General features: G+C 37.2%; 1 long non-coding RNA gene across 1 annotated transcript in view; it reads left to right on the top strand.

Moving 5' to 3' along the window:
* The window catches only part of LOC118015211, a 97,026-nt gene that overhangs the window by 14,027 nt on the left and 72,582 nt on the right, over positions 1-10,417 (top strand). The gene's annotated exons all lie outside the window — the stretch shown is intronic.

Here is a 10,417-nt window from a genome sequence, read left to right on the forward strand (position 1 = left end):
TGTATTTGCATTTTATCCTGGAGAAAATGCTTGAGAACTCAGCATATCCCTATGTGTGGAATCCACTTTATCAGCTCAGAGGGTTTTTTAAAAGTAGATCAGGCAGATCACTAGTTAAAACCCACAAAATGGTCCTGCTTATGAGTTCAGAAAGTGCTATTTGTCTTCAGCTCTTCTTTATAAATCCTGGAAGCCCCAAATTCCAGACCCCCCAAATATAATAAATTGATAAAGTTTTGTAAAGCCCATCTCATGTTGAAGCTTCAAGGGCAGCACCCTTTTTAAAAAGGTGAAGATTAATATTTGTGGATTTAAATTGAAGTGGAACTATATTTAGATCCACCACAGTCCTAAGCTGACTGACCAGTGTTTATTTTCCCAACAACTATGGCCTTTTGCAGCTATTCCTCAGTGGTATGCAGGTACTGCCCTATATCAGCTTGCAGGAATTGATTATTGAATTTTCAGAAATTTTGTGAGCTGCTTGACTTCCCATTGAAAGCTTATAATTGGCCATGGTGAGAATATATTCACCATGGAAATTGGCAAGCTCTATAAATCCAGGGTTGATTGATTGCTTGATCTTTATTTATTTATGTATTTACTACAGAACCAGTTTTTAAATTGTTAACCATTTACCTACATACCATTGTCTATTCTCCTTCCTTCCATCTCTTCCCTTTTTTCCTTTCTCTCTCTCCCTTTCTCTCATTTTTTATTTTTTCTTTCTTGTCTTCTAATGTTTCTAATAGTACTGGGTGTTTTGACAGGCTCTTTACAAAAAATCTAGTTTCATCATCATAACATTTTTATACTATTTTAACTCAATTAAAAAAAATAAAGGGGGTGCCTGGGTGGCTCAGTTGGTTAAGCGACTGCCTTTGGCTCGGGTCATGATCCTGGAGTCCTGGGATCGAGTCCCACATCGGGATCCCTGCTCAGCGGGGAGCCTGCTTCTCCCTCTGACCCTCCCCCCTCTCATGTACTCTCTCTTTAAAAAAATAAAAATAAAAAAATAAAGAAACAGAGGCTCAAAGAACTTATGTAATGCCCAAAGGACACTATCAGTAAATAGAAGTGGAATCGAAACGCAAATCTGTCTTGTTTGAAAGCTCCTACTCATTCCTGAAGCCTATACCAACACACACACAGAACAAGCAAACAGAAGGCTGGGGCTGCAATTTCCAAACAGACTTGCTTTTTTTCCAGATTTTGAAAGATCTGTTACTGGATGACAAACATGTCCTAATATCCCCACTGGACTTCTGCCTCTGAAGTAATGTATCAAATAAGGTTAATTATGAGAATGGGAGGTGGCAACCTGCCCTGATTTTATCTGAGGGTAAAAGATTCAAGTAGGAGGTTTCACTAACCATTGGAGAAGTCAAGATTTCTTAGTAGGGCAGTCCACATGAAGTTGCCCTGTCCTAGCAGAGTAAACTAAGGATAGAGGTGACTAGATACCACCCCCATTCCCTACCAATTCCTGTAAGACTTTCCAACTGGAGATACAATTTAGAAATGTCCAAGCTCTTCCCCCTCCCCCCTTTAATCCTGTATCTCTGGGGGTTGCTTATTTCCCTCTTTGGGCATGGGTTTTACTAAGGGAAAAGCTCCATAACTCAGCTCTTGCAACACCAAATTCTGGTGAGTCCAGGGTGGATGATTCAGAAACATCTGGACTTAATTTCCTTGTTAACAGACATGGGATTAGAAATTAAGGGAAAAGTTTTTGGCAAATGGTATTTGGGGGAGATTGTCAAGCCCCAAACTAAACGCAAAGCCTTAAATAGAAACCGATGAACTCATTTGCTCATTCATTCAACACACATTTATTCAGCAGGCGCCTCTTGTGTGGCTGGTAATGTTCAATGCACTGAAAAACAGTAGTGAGCTAGGCAGGGCAAGACAGAAAATGAATTCATAAATCTGGAAACAAACAGGATACTTTCAGATGGAGTTAAGTGATGTGAAGAAAATAAAATGAGGTCTTTAAAAATGCCCTTCCCAAGTAGGTTATGAATAGTTCCTTAATTTCTCCAGAATTGTTTTCTAGTTTTCAGTATTCCTGTCTTGTACATCTTTTGTCAGATATATGCCTAAATATTTCCTATTTTTGATATATTTTCAATGGCATTTCTTTGTAATTTCAATTTCAGATTGTTGTGGTATATAGAAATACAATTGATTTTTCATATTGATCTTGAATCCTGGAACTTTGCTAATTAATTTACTAGTTATACTAGCATTTTGGCAGAGGGCATAGATTCTATAGAATTTTTGATGTACATAATCATGTCTTCTATGAGTAAAAACAGATTCATTTTTTCCCTTTCCAATATGGATGTTTATTACTTTTTGTGCCTTATTTCACTGGCTAGATTCTTCAGTACAGTGTTGAATAGCAACTGTGGAAGCAGACATCATTGCCATGTTCATGATTTTAGGGGGAAAGCATTCTGGTTTTGGTTTTTTTTTTTCATTATGACACTAATTCTAAGTTTTTGGTATATGTTCTTTATCAAATTGATAAACTTCCTTTCTCTTTCTAGCTTTAGGAAGTTTTTATTAGGAATAGATATTACAGGGGCACCTGGGTGGCTCAGTCAGTTAAGCATCTGCCTTCGGCTCAGGTCATCATCCCAGGGTCCTGGGATCGAGTCCCGCATCAGGCTCCTTGCTCAGTGGGGAGCCTGCTTCTCCCTCTGCCTGCTGCTCCCCCTGCTTGTGCTCTCACTCTCTCTCTCACTCTGACAAATAAATAAATCTTTTTTTAAAAAAGGAATAGATATTACATTTTGCCAAAGGCATTTTTCAGCATATATTATATGATCATATGGTTTTTCTCTTGCAGCTAGTTAACATGGTCAGTTATGTTGATTAATTTTTGTGCACTAACTTTGAACTTGTAGGATGAACCCCATCAGATCTTTATGTATGGTTGGATTGAATTTGCTCAAATTTTATTAAGACTTTTTGCTTTTACCTTCCTGAGCAATACTGGCCCTTACTTTTCTATTATTGTAATATTTTGGGGCCTGGTTTGGATATCAGAGTGATGCTGGTCTCATAGAATAAGTTGGGAAGTATTCCTTCCTCTTTAATTGTCTTTAAGAGTTTGTGTGGTTGTTAAGGTTGTTTGCTTGTTGGTTTGTTTGTAGAATTCTCCAGTGAAGCCAATTGTGACTAGAGTTTTCTTTGTGGGAAATTATTTAAACACAAGTTAAATTCCTTTAATAGACATAGGGCTATTCAGGCTATCTATTTCTTCTTGAGTGAGTTTGGGTATTTGAATGTTTCCAGGAACCTGTGCATTTTATTTAAGTTGTCAAATTTCTTAGCATATAAAGTTGTTTGTAATATTTTCTCATTATCCTTTTCATATATAAAGAATCTGTAGCTATGTTTCTCTCTTACTCTTGACATGGGTAATTTGTCTTTACTCTTTCTTTCATGATTAGTTTTGTGATCAATTAATTTTACGGTCCTTCTCAAAGAAGTGGGTTTTGGATTCATTAATTTTCTCTATTTTTTTTTCCTATTTTCTATTTTATTGATTTAAGATGTGATTATTTTGTTTCTACTGTTTATTTTGTTGTTGTTTTCTTCTCTCTTTTTTCCAGTTTTTTAAGCTCAAGTTACTGTTTTGAAACTTATTTTGCTTTCTAGTATAGGCTTTTATTTCTCTAAATTTTCCTCTAAATACTGCCTTAGCAACATCCCACATATTGAAGTGTGTGTGTGTGTGTATATAATTTTTTTTAGTTCAAAAGGCCTTCTAATTTTTCTTTTAAGTTTTCTCACTGACTCATATCTCTTTTGAAATTTGTTTTTCAGTTTCCACATACATAGGAATTTTCTAGAGATCTTTTTAATGCTTATTTTAAAATTTTTATTTTACTGTGGTTTGAGAACATACTTTGTATGACATAAGCTTTAAAACTTTTTGAAATTTATATTAAGACCAAAAATGTGGTATATTCTTTGTTATTAGATAATATAAATTAAAAGTGACTAAATTTAGACTTAATTTAATTTCACCTACTTCTGTTTCTTTTTAAATTTTTCTTCCCATGATAGGTGTTCAAAATATAGTATTAAATATGTATTGTTGCAAAATAAATTCAATGCTTTGAAATAGTTCTCACATATCACAACATCTAGATAAAAACTTTAAAACATAATATGCATTAGATAATGTTTGCTGAATTATAATTTACTTTTAGTAGTTATTTGGTTTTTTTTTTTTTCTTCTTATTCTAATTACTCTCTCAAATATCTGTTAGAAACTGAGAAGGTTTACCTGGCTGATCCATAGGAGGGTACAGTACTATAAACTGGGATACCAGCTTCAAGGTAGGGTTTGCACAGCCCGAGCCAGCCTGTCTCAAACTCCCTACCTCAAATTACTTATCCTAAATCATATTTAGAATTGCTTCAGTTTTTATACACTCAGGAATGAGTTTCACTGCAAATGAGATCCATATTAACAAAGGAAAAATGGGAAAAATTGTCACTCTGAGAAGAGCCGTTTGTCAGAGGGAAGGCTCTTCCATGTCTCACATTGACTTTCAAGAAATGATACTGAACCAATGATTTATTGGATCAATTTCTTATAAATACAAAGGATATTTAAACTCCAAGTATTTTTCCAAGATCTCACTTGAGAAAACTGGCATTAGACAACAAAATCCTACATTATAAATGGGTATAAATGCACAATTGTACTAATGGCTTTTGACTGTGTAGAAAAGTTACTAGGCTTTTCAAACTTGAAATCTATATGGTAGAATAAGCACCACAGAGAATTTTTCTAGGAAGCATATAATATAAAAGGAAATCCATTTTTATTTGCCAGGTTTTATATAAAGCACTTTTCAGGTATTGTCTTTAATCCTCACTGTAATAATTTTGTGCAGTAAATATTATTTTCCTCATCTTTAGGTGTGACAACTGAAGCACAAAATGTGTAAGTAGCTTGCCTAAGGCCACACAATTAGAAAGTGGCACATCTAGAAAAGCTAGATAAGACTCACTATATGCGGCACTGGGTGGCTCAGTCGTTAAGTGACTGCCTTTGGCTCAGGTCATGATCCCAGAGTCCTGGGATCGAGTCCCACATCGGGCTCCCTGCTCAGCAGGAAGCCTGCTTCTCCCTCTCCCACTCCCCCTGCTTGTGTTCCTGCTCTCACTGTCTCTGTCTCTGTCAAATAAATAAATAAAATCTTAAAAAAAAAAAAAAAAGAAAAGACTCACTATATGTGTCAGTCACTGTGTTAAAATCTTAAAAGATATGATTGTTTCCTCCTCACATCAACCCTCTAAGGTTGATTGCAGTATTTTACAGATGAGGATAATGAAAGTATACAGAGCTTAAGCATATTACCCAACTTCACACAGCTAGCAATGAGCAGTATCAGGATTCAAATCCAGGTCCATTTGGGTCTAAAGTTCTTCTGACCTCTAGGATAATTAATTGTACCAAGGAAGGGAGAGTCTCCCAGAGAAGTCTCATGAGAGAGCTCATGTTGAGGCTGGATCATAAGAGAAGCGTAGGTATTATTCCCAGGTTTGAAGACAGATATTTGCAGGGGAGAGAGTAAAGGCTGAGAAGGCTATGGGAAAGTGGAATAAGAATGCCATTTCCAAGCTGACCAGTTAGGCTTGAAGTTTCAATTCTCAGAGAAACTGGAGAGGCAACTAGTCCCTGGGGATTCAAACAAGAAGGTTAAGCCACTGGATGGGCATTTGACCTGGGAAAACATTGAAGAAGCTGCCACACAGTGTCCTCCCAGATGGCCAAATGATTTCTCCAATGTGCCATCAGGTGAAGACATAGCTAAGTGTTTTCAGACCCTTTCTGCTAGAGTAAAGGGAGGTCCTACTTCTTGTTAGTCTGCATGACAGTTACATTTCCAAACTCTGGCCTCAAACTGATGTGGTTTCTAAGCCTACATTAGCCACTTAATAGCTAGATCACCTTGGACAAATTCCTTAAGCTCCCTGAGCCTCAGTTTTCTCATCTGGACAATGAGAATAAATGAACACTTACTGCAGATTAACCAGTAGGAGATGGGGACAAACAGGGAGTAGGGTAAGATATAACCTTTGGAGTAGATGCTATGTAGTGACCTGTCCAATTCTAGGTATTTCTGATACTAAATTTGAAAACCTGGAGTCAAAGATATTGTTATTAGAATATTGTCTAGCACCTCTCAAAAAACTCACTATCCCAGCACCTGTATCTAAGATAGATCCATAGTTTGTTTGTTTGCTTTCAGAAAGGGAAATAAGAAATCTAAACTTATTGAACACTTACTATCAGGAAATATGCTTTCCACTTAATATTCATTATAATTTTTAATCTTGCAAAGCCACATTTTGCAAATATTCTGCATATCCTCTTGCACATGAGAGAAATAATATATAACATAAAAAATAAAGAAAATTTCCCCAAAATGTAAAGCTGACAACTTGAGCATCCAAGATTTGAGCCTGCATCTGTCAAACTCTGAAATGTGTGCTCATTACCCTGGGCTGCCTTCTAAGCACAAAGATCTGTTCTGAAAATAGACTGACTTCCTGCCATTGCCCCTGCTCAAACAGACTCTTGGTCTTAACTTGGAAGGGTCCAAAGAGGACTGGCCTTCCAGGGAAGCTGGGCATTGTTCCTTAGCATTCTGTCTACTGTTTTCTAACCTGCCATATCCTGTGACTCCAACTTCCTTCCCCTTGCTGATAACTGGGCAGACTGAGCTGCAGACCTAACGTACACATCACTTGCCTTTTTGTCCCATTGATATAATGACCCTTGATAGAGGAGATTTATGGCATTCCTATACTTCCGAGGAAGTGCACTCCAGATGTAGAGTGAGGTTTAGTGACTCCCTCTTAAAAAACAAAACAAAACAAAAAATAAATAAAACAAGGGCAGCTGAAGAGCTTCGTCCACACCCTCTAGGGCAGACACTTAATGTCCCTCATGCTCCGGTGTAAGTGACTTCCCTTTTCCTTCCTTCTTATCGCTTTCCTTTAAAGTGTGCCTGGAAACATTGCAAAGGGGAAAGTATAAACAATGTCAGGGGTGGTGCTATATTTAAAGGAAATTTAGGCTTTGCATCCTGTCCTACTCTTAAAGAACATAAATAAATAAACTCGCAAGAAAGTCCTGCACATTTTGTAGACTTGGCTGGGTGTGCTGGCTTATTTAAATTAGATAACCAGTTTATCTTTCAAACAATCTTGTAATGGGCTTTCTGATTTTCATGTTTGAAATGAAAGACACCAAATTCCAGCTTTCTGGACTAACCTTGTATCCCTCGAACAACTATGTCTTTTGTAATTTCAGTAATTTCCTCTGTAACACTCCCCCAAAAGGTAGCATGCTAGGGTTTGAGTTAGATTGACTTTCAGAGATGGAAGGAAAGATAGTGGGAACAAAGTGGAAACCTGAGCGAAATCTTCCTATACATATGTTTTGCTTGACTTTAATGATATTTTAAAAGATGTGAACCAGCATTTCATTAGTTACAGGTTTGATATTTAAAACATCTGACTTTTGGGGTTATTTTGAAAAGGTGAAAAGTAGAGCAGCACAGGGCTGGCAATCCCACCTATAATAATTACATGAAGTTCAGTAGCCACTGTCCCCTGGAGGACAGGTGCGTCTCTCTTGTTATCTGGTCTCACTCCTCCCTCTGTGATCCCAGCATTGAGGCCAAGGGTCAGTTTTCCTTTATGCCATTATATTGCCTTTGAGCTGCTGCTGATGTTTTTAAGAAAATAATTATTTTTCTTTATGTATCTGTCAAAAATGGAATCATGAGAGGTGAACCAAGCTATGTGTTATTTTCTTTACACCTTTAGTTTATGTTACCTGCCTTGCCCATTGACATTTAACTTGGTTACCCTTGATCTAGGCCAGTGCCTTCAACTAGGAGACCAGGGGGCTGGGCAATAGATGATGACTTGTCCAAGGTCAGGCACTGAGTTAGGTAATGCAAGGAGAACAGTTCATATCTTGTGACTTTAATCTTATGTGGTGCTACTTGCAGGAGATGCTTTGGAGATTTTGGTGACATTTCTGGTTGTCCTAATGAATAGGAGGATCAACTGGCATTTAGTGAATGGGGACCAGAGATGGTAGGGATGCTGTGATGCACTGTTACAGTCAAGAATTGCCTGTGCCCCACTTGAATTTTGACTCTCTTGCCAGCCATTTATTAGTTGAAAAACTCATTTATAATTACTTGACCCTACAACCTATTTTCATTTTATATACACACACACATACAAGTTTATTTTTAAATGTAGGGTTTTAATGTACGCAGAATTTTCCAGAATTGCAATTTCAGTGTAAATCAAGAGAGGCTATATATTGGTTAAGACGACAGACCCTGGAACTAGACTATGAGGGTTTGAATTTCAGCTCTACTACTTGCCAGCTGTGTAACCTTAAGAAAGTGAATTAACCTCTCTGGGACTCATTTTTTTGTATATATAAAATGGGAATACCAGTAGTAACTCTGTTATTTGGATGTCCTGAAGCTAGATAAACTAATATATATAAAGTGTTTGGAATAGTTCTTGGCACACATTAATTGCTATAGACACATTATTACTGTTATTATGTTCAGAATTTAGAGTTATTCACTGTTTCAGAAAATAGTGCTTGCCAATAAACCTTTCTCTAGCATTCTGCTTGTGTAGGGTTATATTCTTGGTGCCTTAACATTTATGAGTGAGTATCTCATTACTTTATAATGCCTTCTAAGGTGTTTCTATGGGATGATACATGTTATTTCATTTGAAAATACTTTTCTCTTTTCCAACTTATAGTAGTTTTATAATATTACGTTGTATTTTAAAAATCATGTGTGAGACTGTTATTGTATCTGTGAAATTTATTTCTGTTAACAAAGAAGCATTGCAAAAAACTTGTTCTGGAAAGAGGATATGAGTTTGATTACACTGAATACCATTGGTCTGGTGCTTTCTACTCATGGCCTGACTTCTAGGACTTTTAAGGAACCATTTTGATCAAGTCCCTGTCTGACTTTACAACATTTGAAGAAGACCAGCTTTAGGCACAAACAGAATAGGCATTATATTACCTTTGAGTGACCGAGTCACAGCTTTCTGGAAGGGTGACACCTACTATTGGCCAATTCTCAAGAGGGGAAGAAGCATGCCCTGGAAAAAAGGAAAACTTGAGAGCTTTATCCCTCTGCAGCCTACTACCTGGGTCTTGTGGTGTGAGGTTGAAGGAAGAGTTATCTAATACTTTATTCAAACCCCATGATACCTATTAATATAAGAGTCCACTTTATTCCAAGTGTGATGGCAAATTATGGGAGGGTTTTGAACAAGTGATCAGAATTATGTTCTTAAAATAATTGCTGTAGGTGCTCTGAGGAACTTGCAGGGAGAAGACAGACCAAGAGAGGAAGCAGAACCTAGTTAGAAGTCACTGTCTCAGGTGAGAAATGCAACCACCAACGGATGGAAGAGTGAGGGGATGAGATTTGGTCTAATTACAGATACATTTTGAAGGCTGTGCCAATGGCTGTGCTGATGGATAAGATGTGAGGTATGAATGAAAATCATCAAAGCTGACTTCTTTAGAATCAAGCAACCATATAGAAGGGGGAGCTACTGACTGAGTTGGAGAACACTAGTTTGGAAGCAAGTCTGGTCATTTGGAATCAAGGGTTCCTTTCTGAACATGATGCATTTCAGCAGTCTAGCCTTATCTAAGTAGAAATGCCAATGCACAGTTGCATATGGGAGCCTAGACTTTCTGGAGGAGGTCAGGACTAGAAATATGGTTCTAGAATCACCAGTATATGAGTTTGGATGACATAATGAGGGAGTGATCACAGGAGCCCACCAATGTGGAGAGGTTTGGGAATATGAGGAGGATCCAGAAGGAGAGAAAGAGGAGGAAGAGACAGAGATAGGACAAAAAAAAAAAAACAAAAAAAAAACGGAAGCACAATGTTATAAAAGTCAAGTGAGAAACATGTTTTAAGTAGAGGAAGTAATCAGTTGTGTTAAATGCAACTGAAAAGTCAAGAAGAAAGATAATTGTGAATTGACCATTGGACTTGGCAAAAGAGCTTGTCAGCTCTTTCTTCCAGGTATTTCAGACTTGTCATTATCACATGTCCTAGAGTGAGGCTTTAAACAGTTTTGTACGGAGTACTCAGTTAGGTTTCAATCTGGGGACCTGTGTCCTTCTATTCTGAATTTTTTTCTCTTATTATTTCATTATTTTTTCCTCTACTTCACTTTCTCAAACCATTCTTTCTGGAATTTTTATTATTTGGATGTTGAGCTTCCTGGATTTCTTTCATTCTTTCCTTCCTTCCTTCCTTCCTTCCTTCCTTCCTTCCTTCCTTCCTTCCTTCCTTCCTTC

Source organism: Mirounga leonina, unplaced genomic scaffold, assembly GCF_011800145.1.
Source record: "Mirounga leonina isolate KUSES-001 unplaced genomic scaffold, KU_Mleo_1.0 Mir_165, whole genome shotgun sequence".
Lineage (NCBI taxonomy): Eukaryota > Metazoa > Chordata > Mammalia > Carnivora > Phocidae > Mirounga > Mirounga leonina.